Source organism: Mustela nivalis (assembly GCF_964662115.1).
Source record: "Mustela nivalis genome assembly, chromosome: 15".
Classification (NCBI taxonomy): domain Eukaryota; kingdom Metazoa; phylum Chordata; class Mammalia; order Carnivora; family Mustelidae; genus Mustela; species Mustela nivalis.
The window spans coordinates 26,329,475-26,347,382 of record NC_139034.1 but is presented as its reverse complement, the minus strand read 5'-3'; the positions used below and the strand labels follow the sequence as shown (position 1 = coordinate 26,347,382).

General features: G+C 41.0%; 1 protein-coding gene and 1 long non-coding RNA gene across 4 annotated transcripts in view; both read right to left on the bottom strand.

The window, feature by feature from the left end:
- The window catches only part of LOC309848613 (mitochondrial ornithine transporter 1), a 309,487-nt gene that overhangs the window by 270,543 nt on the left and 21,036 nt on the right, over positions 1-17,908 (bottom strand). The window lies entirely within an intron of this gene.
- LOC309848629 lies at positions 1,995-4,747 on the bottom strand. The gene is made up of 2 exons (XR_014303172.1): positions 3,327-4,747; positions 1,995-2,237 (listed from the first exon to the last, which is right to left on the bottom strand). It is a non-coding gene; the product is annotated as an uncharacterized lncRNA (long non-coding RNA).

Here is a 17,908-nt window from a genome sequence, read left to right as displayed (position 1 = left end):
TCACTCACTCACTGCCTCCACTGACCAGAAACCCTTCCCGGGAGCAGAGTGCCAAAGCCAAGAGAAGCCCTTGTTCCCTACTGGTGCCTGAAGGACAGTGCTCATGGGCAAGGTCCTCATTTGGATGGAACTGGACAGAACCGTGGGCTTGTCCTCCACAGTGTGTGATGTTGGGGCTGACGCTCTTGTTTACATTTATCTCAGGATTGCTAACTGCCATGTTTCTTATTGGGTTGGAGCCTTTTACATTTGGTACTGGCAGTCCGTGGATTTTCAGGATTGTATATAGGGGGTGACTTTACAAAGCAATGAAACAAGCCAAGTAATTTTATGCCATATGAATGCACTAACCACCACCACAAAACTCCAGGTCACCTGATGTAAGAGGGTCCCTTCTTGTCCCCACTTAGGCAAGCCTCATCATACCATGCTGCTCCAAGCCCATCAAGGGCTCTCTCAGAAACCAGTGTTCTTAAGCAGGCTGACTCTGCTAACATCTGTCCCGTGTGTGTCTGTCCTTGTTGGCACAGTGTCCCCCTCGAGTGAAACCTCTGGTTACCTGAAGCTTTTTGTTCTCTGCAGAGGCTCTGTGCTAACTCTAGCCCACACGCCAGAAGCCAGAGGGTTGGGGCAGTGAGCAGCTGCTCTTTCTGTATACTGCAGCTGTGCAAATTGGCCCACCAGCAGCATTCTTCTTCTGCCTGGTTGTGTGGATTGGGTTGATGTAGCAGGAAACTGTTCTATTTTTTAAAATAGCTAAATTTCCTATTATGTTTTGGATAATTCTATTCCAGGGTAGTCATATCTATTCGAAAAAAAATAGTATCATTCTGATGTACCATGATGTAAGATTCTCGAGTTGTTCAAGGAAGTATTTATGTCAGTTTGTAAGGAGGCAAGCCTGTAAATTCTCTTTATTTGAGCAAAAGCACAAGAGTGTAGCAACTCAGTGGCCAGGAATTTGGATGCATCTTGGAGGGTTAGGGAAGAGAAACCCTAAATGTAATCTTCTTTCAGAAAGCAAGTCTTGACAATTGGGGTTTTCTTCCTTAGTGCCAGATAAGTAACTACACCCCCACCCCCTGCCACCTGGTCCGCCCCTCTGGCTTATGATTGCATGCATGTTCAAGGGAACAGTACAAACTGTTTAGCAGCAACATGTGTTATTGTACACAAATTATAGCAACTAATATAGTCAGAGCTTTTCCTAAAAAGCCTTTAGATGGGCTATTGCACTGGTAGCTGAGACCCTTTGAGGGCTATTTGGAGGGAAAGAGAGCATCTGCATCCAGGCATGTTCACAAATAAGGAACATATCAACATATAAATAATGACATATAAATAAAACATATAAATAACGAGACTTCGAATAAAACAGCATCCAGCAACGAAGAGAATAGGATTCCCTGTGGACACTGGACTAACCAGTTTTTATAGTTAAAGGATGATCTTCACAGAGTTCCCTACATTTAAATGAAGTTGGCTGGAAGCAGACTCTGTGTCAGGGGCTGTACTTTAAAATCATCTATATTTCTTGCTAAGCATGATACGCTCTAGTTCCATCAGGCAGACATTTCCTTTGGCTTCATGGTGATGTTACAAAGAGAAAGAATCTGCTGTAATGTCTGCTTATGTTTACCCAGATTCTCCTGTCCTCCAAGGACTGCCTGTGTAATTGAAGCTTGTATCACAAGCTCAGCGGGGACTGTTTATAGGAACGGTCCTATGGGCTCAAGGCTCGTACTGGTGCCAGTCGGAGGTTTGTTAAATAGCTTAGAAATGACCTCTTTAATCTGACATTACACATGTGAAATCAGGGACTACTTACCCAAAAATACATAATAAACCTCACGCAATATTGTGAGGAATCATTTTAAATGTTATTTTGATATGAAAGTTCTTTTAAACTCTTAACTTTGGCACGCAGTCCCCAGGAACAGTAGTTCTCTCAACTCTGGCATACCTCCTTCAGGAAAGAAAAAGGACCACTAACGTTTTATAATGCATATACTTAAGGTGTCAAAAATGCGTATGTGTATGTAAATGTACTGTAAGTATACATGCAAGGAAGGGTTAGGAGACCTAAATGTGTGGCAGGGATTGTGGGGAACAGAATCCTACTATCCCACTTCTTCAAAATACAGCTCGACTGCAAACTCCTCAAGGTAGATGTTCCATGTTTTTTTTTTTTTTTTTTTTAATGTGGATTATCCAGTTGGTTCTGTGGAAGGTAAAGCCTAGGAAAGAAGAAACATGTTTCAAGCACAGAAGGCCAACCAGGGTTAGTCTTAGTCCCTCTCCTGTGCCTCAGTTGGCACATACAAGTGGAAGGGCTTAGTAACATCTGGGATGGTCAATGTTGGGGCAGTCAGTAAGGCTGTTTGTAATTCCCCAAATGCTCCTTCTGCCTCAGCTGTCCACTCTACCATAGTGAGTCCTCCCTTAGCCAGTTCACAGAGAGGTCGCACCATCTCCACGCACCGCGGTATCCACAGCTTGCAGCAGCCCAGCGTCCCAAGGAACTCCCTCATGGAGACCAAAGCCTAAATAAGTGGCGTGGCTCTGACAGAGCTGTGTTTGTATTGCTGACACCCGATACCCTTTTCCCTGCAGAGTCTGCAAGAGAGCTCTCGTCCCCCACAAGCAAGACCCATAGTCCTCAGCGGCTATTTCTACTATTCCCACTAACTCAGTCCTCCTTCAAGTACTAGAGAACTAGAATTCTAGAGAACTTCCAGACTCAGGAACGAATTTCCAGAGAGGGAAGAAGTTTCCCTGGAATAATCTTCAGATAATTTATAAAAAAAAGATTTCCCAGTTTAGTCACTAGAGAGTCATTCCTAAAATAGAGACTATTGATTTTTTTTTTTAAGCTGTCTTCACGAATGTTTACTGTGTCCTCTAACTTCTGCTCTAGATCCAGGTGTGTCAGTCACCTTTAAACTAGCTAAAGCCTTCCTCGAGGATGCTTTCCTTTCTGGCCTAGAATATGGTAGGTGGTTGGTCATCAGAAGATGAACACACACGGTGGACCTGCCCTAGTCGAGGTAATTGAGCAGACTCCTGCTACACTTGCAAGGGGAGGGATTTATCACCACACCTAGATCTGATTAGAATATGTCTCAGCTCCTATGACACGGTCCTATGGCATGGACTTTGAGGTTAAGGCCACAGTGGTTCTCAACGCTAACCCTATATTTTACACAATGAAGAATGGGGGACTTGAGGATTTCTTGGTTTCTATAAATTGAGGGCAGGAGTATCATTCTGCCTTACACAGATCTTGGAGATTAAGCCATTTCTACTGGATTATATCAGAGCCATACCTTTTATTTTGTAAAAATGATGTATGGAAGCAAAAAAAAAAATGGACACTGGTCATAATACTTGGGTAGGTCCTAAAATTAAAAGAAAAAAAGTTAATTTTCATAGTAAAAATGATACTAAAAACTAATTCCAAAGGGATTAAAATTCCTCCTTTTCCCTCCTTTCTATATATGTTGAACAATTAGAGCCCTTAGACACACAGCACTTAACCTCTATAACCCTCCGCTCACGACACAAAGGAGACTTTAAGAAATGGCTTTTTCTTGCCATTCCTATCAAAATTTAAGGAAATGTGTTTTTTTCTATATAAATTAGACAATAGTCCTCCAACCTAGTTTACATCGTGCTGACCGGAGGCCGATGCCACTTTATGTCCAAAGACCTCATCCATTTCTACAAGCAGCAGCTGCACTGATAATTGACTGTCAGTATCAATGATAAGAATACCCACACATGAGAGAGTTTTCATCTCATGGCCCTTGAAAATCACAAAATTAAGCAACACTGCCCAGGCCAGTACTTCTTGTAGTGGAGCTCCTGCTTTGGACCACTGACTGAGCGAGTGTTCAGACCGGCTTCAGGGATCAAAGGGGAGCCATCTGATATGGGAACCACCGAGGTCACTTGCTTCCACACACCTACCATTTCACTACTGAACAGATTTTCCCATAATGGGGAGCAAGCAGGGGGTGAAGGAGGGCACAAACTTTAACTTGATCAACACTGTTAGTTGTTGGCAGTTCTGCTTGATGATTTCAATAGGAAAACAAAACCACTGAGGCTTAGAAATTCATGTAAAGAGTAACACTTGTACACTTTGTGACTTCTCAGCAGAAGTTACACACTCATGTTCAGAGCAATGACAATGGCAAACATTCTCATTTTTCATAAGGTAAATGTTAGATTAAAAATACTATTTAAGGGGCACCTGGGTGGCTCAGTGGGTTAAAGCCTCTGCCTTCAGCTCGGGTCATGATCTCAGGGTCCTGGGATGGAGCCCCATATCGGGCTCTCTGTTCAGCAGGGAGCCTGCTTCCCCCCTGCCTCTGCCTGCCTTTCTGCCCACTTGTGATCTCTGTCTGTCAAATAAAATATAAAAAAATACTATTTAACATGAATTATGTATCGGCTCAAAGGAAAGTCAGCTCTCCCTCATTTTAAAGTACTTTATAAACTATGCGGAGCACTGTTTATTAAACATACAAAACAAAAGTGTGATCACCACTCTGCAGTAAACATACCTTTGTTTTTTCCTTATTTGAAAATATATGCAAGTTGTATAGAATTTAGAAAAAATGAGGAAGGGGCGCCTGGGTGGCTCAGTGGGTTAAGCCTCTGCCTTCGGCTCAGGTCACAATCCCAGGGTCCTGGGATTGAGCCCCACATAGGGCTCTCTGCTCAGCGGGGTGCCTGCTTCCCCCACTCTGTCTACTTGTGATCTCTGTCAAAAAATCTTTTTTAAAAAATGAGCAAAAATCTCTTATGTTCTTTTTAAAAATTTTGATATACACCGGCCTTGTTTTTCTCCCCCTCTCTGGCGAGGTGTTGACATCTCCTATCCTGTTCCTTGCCAGGAATTGTAGTAAAGGAAAGCCTAAATCAGAATCATTCAAAAGACCAGACAAGAATACTGGCATAGGTTGGTTCTGGATGACTCACGGAAGAAGAGAAAAACTGCTCTTTGATGTCATCATACAGTGGTGGGCAGTTGGACAGATGGATTGTCACGCTGTCTGTTTCCGCATCATGAAGGATCGGTGAATGATCACACGGAACTCAGAACCATAACCTTAGCTAATGGGTGGATAAATGGTGAAGTTCAGTTTGCTTATCGCAGCTTCCTGGATTTATCAAGTACACTTGGTCTCAGAGTGCAGCCATTACACATATAAATAAATGTGAATCATTGTTTCTTTTCTTTTTTTTATTAATTTTTTATTTTTTATAAACATATGTTTTTATACCCAGGGGTACAGGTCTGTGAATCACCAGGTTTACACACTTCACAGCACTCACCAAAGCACATACCCTCCCCAATGTCCATAATCCCACCCCCTTCTCCCTACCCCTTCCCCCCAGCAACCCTCAGTTTGTATGTGAGATTAAGAGTCACTTATGGTTTGTCTCCCTCGCAATTCCATCTTGTTTCATTAATTCTTCTTCTACCCACTTAAACCCCCATGTTGCATCACCACTTCCTCATATCAGGGAGATCATATGATAGTTGTCTTTCTCTGCTTGACTTATTCCGCTAAGCATGATACGCTCTAGATCCATGCATGTTGTCGCAAATGGCAAGATTTCATTTCTTTTGATGGCTGCCTAGTATTCCATTGTGTATATATACCACATCTTCTTGATCCATTCATCTGTTGATGGACATCTAGGTTCTTTCCATAGTTTGGCTATTGTGGACATTGCTGCTATAAACATTCGGGTGCACGTGCCCCTTTGGATCACTACGTTTGTATCTTTAGGGTAAATACCCAGTAGTGCAATTGCTGGGTCATAGGGCAGTTCTATTTTCAACATTTTGAGGAACCTCCATGCTGTTTTCCAGAGTGGCTGCACCAGCTTGCATTCCCACCAACAGTGTAGGAGGGTTCCCTTTTCTCCGCATCCTCGCCAGCATCTGTCATTTCCTGACTTGTTGATTTTAGCCATTCTGACTGGTGTGAGGTGATATCTCACTGTGGTTTTGATTTGTATTTCCCTGATGCCGAGTGATATGGAGCACTTTTTCATGTGTCTGTTGGCCCTCTGGATGTCTTCTTTGCAGAAATGTCTGTTCATGTCCTCTGCCCATTTCTTGATTGGATTATTTGTTCTTTGGGTGTTGAGTTTGCTAAGTTCTTTATAGATTCTGGACACTAGTCCTTTATCTGATATGTCGTTTGCAAATATCTTCTCCCATTCTGTCAGTTGTCTTTTGATTTTGTTAACTGTTTCCTTTGCTGTGCAAAAGCTTTTGATCTTGATGAAATCCCAATAGTTCATTTTTGCCCTTGCTTCCCTTGCCTTTGGCGTTGTTCCTAGGAAGATGTTGCTGTGTCTGAGGTCGAAGAGGTTGCTGCCTGTGTTCTCCTCAAGGATTTTGATGGATTCCTTTCGCACATTGAGGTCCTTCATCCATTTTGAGTCTATTTTCGTGTGCGGTGTAAGGAAATGGTCCAATTTCATTTTTCTGCATGTGGCTGTCCAATTTTCCCAGCACCATTTAGTGAAGAGGCTGTCTTTTTTCCATTGGACATTCTTTCCTGCTTTGTAGAAGATTAGTGGACTGTAGAGTTGAGGATCTATTTCTGGGCTCTCTATTCTGTTCCATTGATCTATGGGTCTGTTTTTGTGCCAGTACCATGTTGTCTTGATGATGACAGCTTTGTAATAGAGCTTGAAATCCGGAATTGTGATGCCAACAACTTTGGCTTTCTTTTTCAATATCCCTTTGGCTATTCGAGGTCTTTTCTGGTTCCATATAAATTTTAGAATTATTTGTTCCATTTCTTTGAAAAAGATGGATGGTACTGTGATAGGAATTGGATTAAATGTGTAGATTGCTTTAGGTAGCATTTTCACAATATTTATTCTTCCAATCCAGGAGCATGGAACATTTTTCCATTTCTCTGTGTCTTCCTCAATTTCTTTCATGAGTACTTTATAGTTTTCTGAGTATACATTCTGTGCCTCTTTGGTTAGGTTTATTCCTAGGTATCTTATGGTTTTGGGTGCAATTGTAAATGGGATTGACTCCTTAATTTCTCTTTCTTCTGTCTTGTTGTTGGTGTAGAGAAATGCAACTGATTTCTGTGCATTGATTTTATATCCTGACACTTTACTGAATTCCTGTACAAGTTCTAGCAGTTTTGGAGTGGAGTCTTTTGGGCTTTCCACATATAGTATCATATCATCTGCGAAGAGTGATAATTTGACTTCTTCCTTGCCGATTTGGATGCCTTTAATTTCCTTTTGTTGTCTGATTGCTGAGGCTAGGACCTCTAGTACTATGTTGAATAGCAGTGGTGATAATGGACATCCCTGCCGTGTTCCTGACCTTAGCGGAAAAGCTTTCAGTTTTTCTCCATTGAGAATGATATTTGCGGTGGGTTTTTCATAGATGGCTTTGATGATATTGAGGTATGTGCCCTCTATCCCTACACTTTGAAGAGTTTTGATCAGGAAGGGATGCTGTACTTTGCCAAATGCTTTTTCAGCATCTATTGAGAGTATCATATGGTTCTTGTTCTTTCTTTTATTGATGTGTTGTATCACATTGACTGATTTGCGGATGTTGAGCCAACCTTGCAGCCCTGGAATAAATCCCACTTGGTCATGGTGAATAATCCTTTTAATGTACTGTTGAATCCTATTGGCTAGTATTTTGTTGAGTATTTTCGCATCTGTGTTCACCAAGGATATCGGTCTATAGCTCTCTTTTTTGGTGGGATCCTTCTCCGGTTTTGGGATCAAGGTGATGCTGGCCTCATAAAATGAGTTTGGAAGTTTTCCTTCCATTTCTATTTTTTGGAACAGTTTCAGGAGAATAGGAATTAGTTCTTCTTTAAATGTTTGGTAGAATTCCCCCAGGAAGCCGTCTGGCCCTGGGCTTTTGTTTGTTTGGAGATTTTTAATGACTGTTTCAATCTCCTTACTGGTTATAGGTCTGTTCAGGCTTCTATTTCTTCCTGGTTCAGTTGTGGTAGTTTATATGTTTCTAGGAATGCATCCATTTCTTCCAGATTGTCAAATTTATTGGCGTAGAGTTGCTCATAGTATGTTCTTATAATAGTTTGTATTTCTTTGGTGTTAGTTGTGATCTCTCCTCTTTCATTCATGATTTTATTTATTTGGGTCCTTTCTCTTTTCTTTTTGATAAGTCGGGCCAGGGGTTTATCAATTTTATCAATTCTTTCAAAGAACCAGGTCCTAGTTTCGTTGATTTGTTCTATTATTTTTTTGGTTTCTATTTCATTGATTTCTGCTCTGATCTTTATAATTTCTCTCCTCCTGCTGGGCTTAGGGTTTCTTTCTTGTTCTTTCTCCAGCTCCTTTAGGTGTAGGGTTAGGTTGTGTACCTGAGACCTTTCTTGTTTCTTGAGAAAGGCTTGTACCGCTATATATTTTCCTCTCAGGACTGCCTTTGTTGTGTCCCACAGATTTTGAACCGTTGTATTTTCATTATCATTTGTTTCCATGATTTTTTTCAATTCTTCTTTAATTTCCCGGTTGACCCATTCATTCTTTAGAAGGATGCTGTTTAGTCTCCATGTATTTGGGTTCTTTGCAAACTTCCTTTAGTGGTTGAGTTCTAGCTTTAGAGCATTGTGGTCTGAAAATATGCAGGGAATGATCCCAATCATTTGATACCGGTTGAGTCCTGATTTAGGACCGAGGATTGATCTATTCTGGAGAATGTTCCATGTGCACTAGAGAAGAATGTGTATTCTGTTGCTTTGGGATGAAAAGTTCTGAATATATCTGTGATGTCCATCTGGTCCAGTGTGTCGTTTAAGGCCTTTATTTCCTTGCTGATCTTTTGCTTGGATGATCTGTCCATTTCAGTGAGGGGAGTGTTAAAGTCCCCTACTAGTATTGTATTATTGTTGATGTGTTTCTTTGATTTTGTTATTAATTGGCTTATATAGTTGGGTGCTCCCACGTTGGGGGCATAGATATTTGAAATTGTTAGATCTTCTTGTTGGGCAGACCCTTTGAGTATGATATAGTGTCCTTCCTCATCTCTTATTATAGTCTTTGGCTTAAAATCTAATTGATCTAAGGATTGCCACTCCTGCTTTCTTCTGATGTCCATTAGCATGGTAAATTCTTTTCCACCCCCTCACTTTAAATCTGGAGGTGTCTTCGGGCTTAAAATAAGTTTCTTGGAGGCAACATATAGATGGGTTTTGTTTTTTTATCCATTCTGATACCCTGTGTCTTTTGACAGGGGCATTTAGCCCATTTACATTCAGGGTAACTATTGAGAGATATGAATTTAGTGCCATTGTATTGCCTGTAAGCTGATTGTTACTGTATATGGTCTCTGTTCCTTTCTGATCTACCACTTGTAGGCTCTCTCTTTTCTTAGAGGACCCCTTTCAATATTTCCTGTAGAGCTGGTTTGGTGTTTGCAAATTCTTTCAGTTTTTGTTTGTCCTGGAAGCTTTTAATCTCTCGTACTATTTTCAATGATAGCCTATCTGGATATAGTATTCTTGGCTGCATGTTTTTCTCGTTCACTGCTCTGAAAATATCATGCCTGCTCTTTCTGGCCTGCCAGGTCTCTGTGGATAAGTCAGCTGCCAATCTAATATTTTTACCATTGTATGTTACAGGCCTCTTTTCCCTAACTGCTTTCAGGATTTTCTCTTTGTCACTGAGACTTGTAAGTTTTACTATTAGGTGACGGGGTGTGGGCCTATTCTTATTGATTTTGAGGGGCGTTCTCTGAACCTCCTGAATTTTGATGCTCATGCTCATTCCGTTTGCCATATTGGGGAAATTCTCCCCAATAATTCTCTCCAGTATACCTTCTGCTCCCCTCTTTCTTCTTCTTCTGGAATCCAAATTATTATAATGTTGTTTTCCCTTATGGTGTCACTTATCTCTCGAATTCTCCCCTCGTGGTCCAGTAGCTGTTTGTCCCTCTTTTGCTCAGCTTCTTTAGTCTCTGTCATTTGGTCTTCTATATCCCTAATTCTTTCTTCTGCCTCATTTATCCTAGCAGTGAGAGCCTCCATTTTTTATTGCACCTCATTAATAGCTTTTTTGATTTCAACTTGGTTAGATTTTAGTTCTTTTATTTCTCCAGAACGGGCTTTTATATCTCCTGAGAGGGTTTGTCATTTTATCCAGGTAAGAGTATATGAAGGATCAAGTAAAATACGAAAAGGGTGGCAACAACCCCAGAAAAATATGCTTTAACCAAATCAGAAGAGATCACAAATCATGAGGGGGGAGAAAGGGAATAAAAAGAGGTTCAAAAAGGGAGAAAGAAAAAAAAAAAGAAAAAAAAAGAATTAAAAATAAAAGAAAACAAATAAAGAAAAATATATAAAAGAGAAAAAATTTTAACAGAAGGTGAGAAAAAACAAAAAATGGAAAAGAAAAAAATTAAATTATCTCTAAGACTAAAAAAAAAAAATCACAGGGGGAAAGCCATAAAGCCATGAGTTCCGTGCTTTGCTTTCTCCTCCTCTGGAATTCTCCTACTCTCCTTGGTATTGAAACCGCACTCCTTGGTAGGTGAACTTGGTCTCAGCTGGATTTCTTGTTGATCTTCTGGGGGAGGGGCCTGGTGTAGTGATTCTCAAGTGTCTTTGCCCCTGGCAGAATTGCACTGCCCTTACCAGGCGCCTGGGTGAGTAATCCACTTAGGTTTGCTTTCAGGAGCTTTTGTTCCCTGAGTGCTTTCCATAGAGTTCCGGAGGAGGGGAATACAAATGGCGGCCCCCTGGTCTCTGGCCTGGAGGAGCTGAGAGCCCGGGGCCCCACTCCTCAGTGTGCCCTCAGAGAACAGCACCCAGTAACTCCCGTCTGCCTGACCTCTGGCCATGCCCCGAGCTCACCGAGCCTGCGACCGGTTCAAGGTAACACCGAGCTGTGAGCTCACTGTCGGCTCTGTCTCTGTAGCTGGCTTTCCTGTTCCAATACCCACAAGCTCTGCGACACTCAGACACCCCTGATTCTTCTGTGACCCTGCGGGACCTGAGGCCACGCTGACCCCACGTGGGCTTCGCCCCGGTTTAGCCTCTGGAGTGAGGACCCTCAGTGGAACAGACTTTTAAAAGTCCTGATTTTGTGCTCCCTTGGTCCGCTGCTTGCCCGGAGCCAGCCCCTCCCCCCGGGGTCTATCTTCCCGTTGCTTTGGATTCACGTCTCCACCAGTCCTACCTTTCAGAAAGTGGTTGTTTTTCTGTTTCCAGAATTGCTGTTCTTCTTCTCTTTGATCTGCCGGTGGATTTGCAGGTGTTTGCAATTTTTAGATAAGCTATCTAGCTGATCTCCTGGTAGCTGAAGTAGTCTCAGCCTGCTACTTCTCTGCCATCTTGACTCCTCCCCCATTGTTTCTATTAAGTTGCAATACTGTTTACATTTTTAAAAGGCCAACATGTTTGGAGGGTATAGTACTGCACTGCTGAAAAGTGAAATACTCCCTTTTCCATCAGGATTTAAATGTCCCTGTTGAACGTGTGTCATTTGATTTGCAGATGCCGGGACACACTAAGAAGATCAGTTTTAAACTTGGCATTCACATTCAAAAACATGTGATTGGTCATGTTTATTAAAAAGGCGCTTGCTGATGGTATTATAGGCCTTGTCCATAGCCAACTACTGGATGGAATTACCAAAGATTGGCCACGTTTCTGGAATGAAGAACTTTGGGGCTATACTGAGTATTTCTTTGTTACTGATTGGCCCTTGCACAATAGTGATACCCACACTAAGGAGAGTCTATGCGAAATACCAAAAAAGGTGCAGACTCAGGGGATGCTTCAGGGAGCTACAGACATAAGAAACAATGGTAGAATGGCATGCATTACATGTCAAGCTGGATAATGAAGACTGTGTGGTCGTGTGTTCTGGGGAGCTTAATGAGAAGCAGAGAGTAAGAAAGTTTCACAGAGGAGCAGAAAAAGAGTTCTGTGTGGTGGATTTGTACACACGAGGAGCTCTGAAAGAGAATGCTGTGCAGACTGGGTGGTGTGGGGGAGGGAGAGGTAAGACATTGAACACATGAAACAGAAATGAGAGTGTTGAGTCCCAAGGGCCAGAAGGCACCCCGTCTACTTGGAATGAAGTCTGTAGGTCAAGTTACTGAAGGAAATAAGCTCAGGTCTCAGGTAGGATAGGGAAATATCTTAAAGGTTCAAGAGCCAGGAAATAAGAAAAATTGTGGAAGCATGGGGGCGGGGCAATTCCTATGTGACAAAGTGGCCCGACAGTTATCACTTATAACAGTGATTATAGCTCACAGGGCAACTTCATATATATTATCTAACCTAATCCTCACAACCCGGGAGATGTGGTCTTTATTTTGCAGATATACTGAGCCAAAGATACTGACTGGCTTTGACTAGAGGCACAGAGTGCATTGTTCTTCTGCTCCACTTACTGCTTTTCAAGTAGGAGCAGAGAAATGCCTGCATATTGCCGGTCTCTGGACACTGTATAGCATGAAGAGAAGGGACAGGTAGGGAGACCACTGTAGAAATCCAGGCATGAGCAAATGAGGTGCCGGACTGGGCGGTGACAATGGAAACAGAAAGGAACGGAGAGAGTGAGGAGAGATTCCCAAGGTAAAATAAATAGGAAGTGCTGACTGGATGTGGGGGCACGGCCAGGAGAGACTCCAGGATTCTACATCGTGAGGCCTCAGTGAGAGAATTCTGGTGTCACTTGCAGAAGCAGAGGGAAAGCTCATCTGACAAATCTGGATTGACACACACAGTTCCGTTGTTGGGCAGAAGCTGTCTAGGTAGGTGTCCTGCACCTACCATGTGGGGGGTGCTCATAAGTCTGTGTGAGCGTATGGAAGAGAAAACAATAGTTTACGGCAGGGGAATGGATGAGCAGAACCAAGAGTAGAATATGTGCAGAGATAAGAACAGAAGTCAAGGATCGGGTCTGGGTGCGTGCCTTCCGTGGGACACAGGGGAAGGAGTGCTGGTGGTGAAGTAATAGGAGAAGAGACACAAACCTGGAGAGAGAATTTGGAGGGTTTATATTTCTTAAGACCTGGGAAAGCTTCTTATTGCTTTAGGGTAGTCCAAGGCACTTCAACATTTAAGAAAACAGACTACCAGTTCCCATCCCTTAGGGGAAAGTGGTATATATGTCCCCTTCCGGCCACTCTTGAGTTACTTCTCACAGTGCAGTCCCATAGGACATCGGAGGCAGAGTCACTTGGGACACTGCTAACACTTAACATGCTGGTTTGACATTGAGATTTGAAACAAACACCAGAATTTCCAGTTTGAATGCTATCTCTTACCCGACAGTTTTTGGAAGCAGAACAGAAAAAGACGATCTGGCTCTGCATCATTATTTGTACTTTTCCATCACTCCCATTGCCTTTTCCAACACCTGAAGGAAATAAAGTTAGGCTCATTAGAACAAAGAGCAAAATGTCTCACAGATTAACATTATGGATTAAAGAGAAAATTATGACAGCTAACAGTGTGTCAGTAGTGTATCATCTAGGTCTTGCCTGGATTCCGTCTTTAAAAGACAAAGCTTTAAGCCCAACTTTGTCTCCTAAAGCATAATTTATAAGGCTGGGGGTGGGAGGAAAGACATATAGTTTATCTTCTAAGACAGAATTTCATCTCTTCATCTTTCTAGAAAAAAATCAGGTAGGTAACTTGCCACCTTTCCTCCTCATGTGTTGCTTGATTCAGACATCCGACAATGGGTCTTAAACAGTCTAATTTCCTCTTACCCTCATATGGAGTTAGATATTAAACAGTTGCATCCAAACATTGTGGTGGCATTCAGGATGCATCTATAGACAAATGGTTTCTTGCTCTCTATTCAATTCAGATGACGCCCTTTTTTAGTAGTTCTTAAAGGCTTGTTTCTCAATCCTTCAATTAATTCTTACTGCTTTTGTTTTAACAAGGAATGTCACAAATATGCATAGAAGTAAAGGTACAGAACTAAAAAAAATTATCTAAGAGTCATATGTTAATCATTCTTGATGTTCAGATTCTATTTACATCGTAGGACCACATTATGAATTTGCATTAAGCATCATCATGTCTGAGCCTTACTTCCTCCACCCCATGCCATCCTATCCCATTCCAGTTACAGAACTTCTTTGCAGAACTGATGCTCACCAGAAATTAGTGAAAATGTAGAACTAAATTAATTCAAATACTTAACACATGACAGAAAAGGGCACTGATTTACAAGCTTAATTCCCACACATTTAAACCTCTTAAAATAAAGCATATTTCTATAATATAAAAGGTAAATAAGACATGAGGGGAAGAGTCTGGCTCACCTACTCCCACCTGTTTATTTGTCCAGCTCCAAATGGAGAATATTTTTATGCACATATAATCAAAAAGGAATTCTCACCCAGAGTATTTTTACATATGTACATATGCACAAATATGGATACATATTATTCCCCATTTCTGTGTTACAGAAATTGTTGCATACCACAGCACTGTCCTGTGCCTTGCATTTTTAAAATACATGTCAAAAATCTTATTTGACTTGACAGTAAAATGTTACAGCTGATTCAAAGTTAACTACAAGCCACTGTGGAAAACAGTAGGGAGTTTCCTCACAAAATTAAAAAGAGAATTACTGTATAGTCCAGTAATTTTGCTACTAGGTATTTACCCAAAGAATATTAAGCACCGATTGAGAGGACTATGTGGTTCTTCTCTCTTCTCATATTAATTTGTTCTCTCACATTGATTGATTTGTGAATGTTGAACCATCCTTGTAGCCCAGGGATGAATCCCACCTGATCATGGTGGATAATCTTTTTAATGTGCTGTTGGATCCTGTTGGCTAGGATCTTGTTGAGAATCTTAGCATCCATATTCATCAGTGATATTGGTCTGAAATTCTCCTTTTTGGTAGGGTCTTTGCCTGGTTTGGGGATCAGGGTAATGTTGGCTTCATAGAAAGAGTCTGGAAGTTTTCCTTCTGCTTCAATTTTTTGAAACAGCACCAGGAGAATAGGTGTTATTTCTTCTTTGAAAGTTTGGTAGAATTCCCCTGGGAATCCTTCAGGTACTGGGCTCTTGTTTTTGGGGAGGTTTTTGATCACTGCTTCAATCTCGTTAATAGATATCGGTCTATTTAAGTTGTTGATTTCTTCCTGGTTCAATTTTGGGAGTTTATAGTTTTCCAGGAATGCGTCCATTTCATCTAGGTTGCTTAGCTTATTGGCATATAACTGTTGATAGTAACTTCTGATGATTGTTTCTACTTCCTTGGTGTTAGTTGTGATCTCTCCCTTTTCATTCACAATTTTATGAATTAGGGCTTTCTCTCTTTTCTTTTGGATTAGTGTGGCCAACGGTTTATCGATCTTATTCTTTCAAAAAACCAGCTTCTAGTTTCATTGATATGTACTACTGTATCTCTGGTTTCTACCTCATTGATCTCAGCTCTAATCTTGATTATTTCCCTTTTTATGTGTGGAGTTGATTTGTGGTTAATTCTCCAGTTCAATAAGGTGTAGAGACAGCTGCTGCATTCTGAGTTTTTCAATTTTTTTGAGGGAGACTTGGATGGCTATGTATTTCCCCCTTACAACTGCCTTTGCTGTATAGGTTTTGGACCGAAGTGTCTTCATTCTCATTGGTTTCCACGAATTGTTTCAGTTCTTCTTTGATCTCCTGGTTGATCCAAGCATTCTTAAGCAAGGTGGTCTTTAGCTTCCAGGTGTTTTGAGTTCCTTCGGAAATTTTCCTTATGATTGAGCTCCAGTTTCAAAGCATTATAATCTGAGACTATGCAGGGAATAATCTGTCTTTTGGTACCGGTTGAGTCCTGATTTGTGACCCAGTATATGGTCTATTCTTGATAAGGCTCCATGTGCACTTGAGAAGAATGAGTATTCTGTTGTTTTAGGGTGGAATGTTCTGTATATATCTATGAGGTCCATCTGGTCCGTTGTGTCATTCAATGCTCTTGTTTCTTTATTGATTTTCTGCTTCAATGATCAGTGTATTTGTGAGAGAGACATGTTAAGATCTCCTACTATTAATGTATTCATATCAATATGATTCTTTATCTTGATTAACAGTTTTCTTATTTGACAAAATCCAGCATCCATTCCTGATTAAAACGCTTCAAAGTATAAGGGTAGAGGGAACATTCCTGAACTTCATCAAATCTATCTATGAAAGACCCAGAGCAAATATCATCCTCAATGGGAAAAAGCTTGCAGCCTTCCCGTTGAGATCAGGAACACGACAAAAATGCCCACTCTCACCACTCTTGTTCAACATAGTATTAGAAGTCCTAGCAAGAGCAATTAGACAACAAAGAGAAATAAAAGGTATCCAAATTGGCAATGAAGAAGTCAAACTCTCTCTCTTCACAGATGACATGATTCTTTATATGGAAAACCCAAAAGACTCCACCCCCAAACTACTAGAACTCACACAGCAATTCAGCAACGTGGCAGGATACAAAGTCAATGTGCAGAAATCAGTGGCTTTCTTATACACTAAAAATGAAAATACAGAAAGAGAAATTAGAGAATCGATTCCATTTACTATAGCACCAAGAACCATGAGATACCTGGGAATAAACCTAACCAAAGAGGTAAAGGATCTGTACTCAAGGAACTACAGAACACTCATGAAAGAAATTGAAGAAGACAAAAGAAGATGGAAGACTATTCCATGATCTTGGATTGGAAGAATAAACATTGTTAAAATGTCTATAAGTCCTAGAGCAATCTATATTTTTAATGCCATTCCAATCAAAATTCCACCGGTATTCTTCAAAGAGCTGGAGCAAATAACCCCAAAATTTGTATGGAATCAGAAGAGACCCCAAATTGCTAAGGAAATGTTGAAAAACAAAAATAAAACTGTGGGCATCACGTTACCTGATTTCAAGCTTTATTACAAAGCTGTGATCAGCAAGACAGCATGGTATTGGCATCAAAACAGACACATGGAACAGAGTAGAGAGCCCAGATATGGACCCTCAACTCTATGAGCAAATAATCTTCGACAAAGCAGGAAAAAATATACAGTGGAAAAACGACAGTCTCTTCAATAAATGGTGCTAGAGAAACTGGGCAGCTATATGTAGAAGAATGAAACTCGACCACTCTCTTACACAGTACACAAAGATAAACTCAAAATGGATAAAAGACCTCAACGTGAGACGGGAATTCATCAGAATCCTAGAGGAGAACATAGGAAGTAACCTCTTCGATATCAGCCACAGCAATTTCTTTCAAGATATGTCTCCAAAGGCAAAGGAAATAAAAGTGAAAATAAACTTTTGTGACTTCATCAAAATCAAAAGCTTCTGCACAGCAAAGGAAACAGTCAACCAAACAAAGAGGCAACCCACGGAATGGGAGAAGATATTTGCAAATGACAGTACAGACAAAAGGTTGATATCCAGGATCTATAATGAACTCCTCAAACTCAACACACACAAAACAGACAGCCATATCAAATAATGGCCAGAAGATATGAACAGAGACTTCTCCAATGAAGACATACAAATGGCTATCAGACACATGAAAAAATGTACATCATCACTAGCCCTAAGGGAGATTCAAATTAAAACCACATTGAGATATCACCTTACACCAGTTAGAATGGCCAAAATTAACAAGACAGGAAACAACATGTGTTGGAGGGCATATGGAGAAAGGGGAACCCTCTTACACTGTTGGTGGGAATGCAACTTGGTGAAGCCTCTTTGGAGAACAGTGTGGAGATTCCTAAAGAAATTAAAAATAGAATTTCCCTATGACCAGCAATTGCACTCCTGGGTATTTACCCCAAAGATACAGATGGAGTGAAAAGAAGGGCCATCTGTACCCCAATGTTTATAGCAGCAATGGTCACAGTTGCCAAACTGTGGA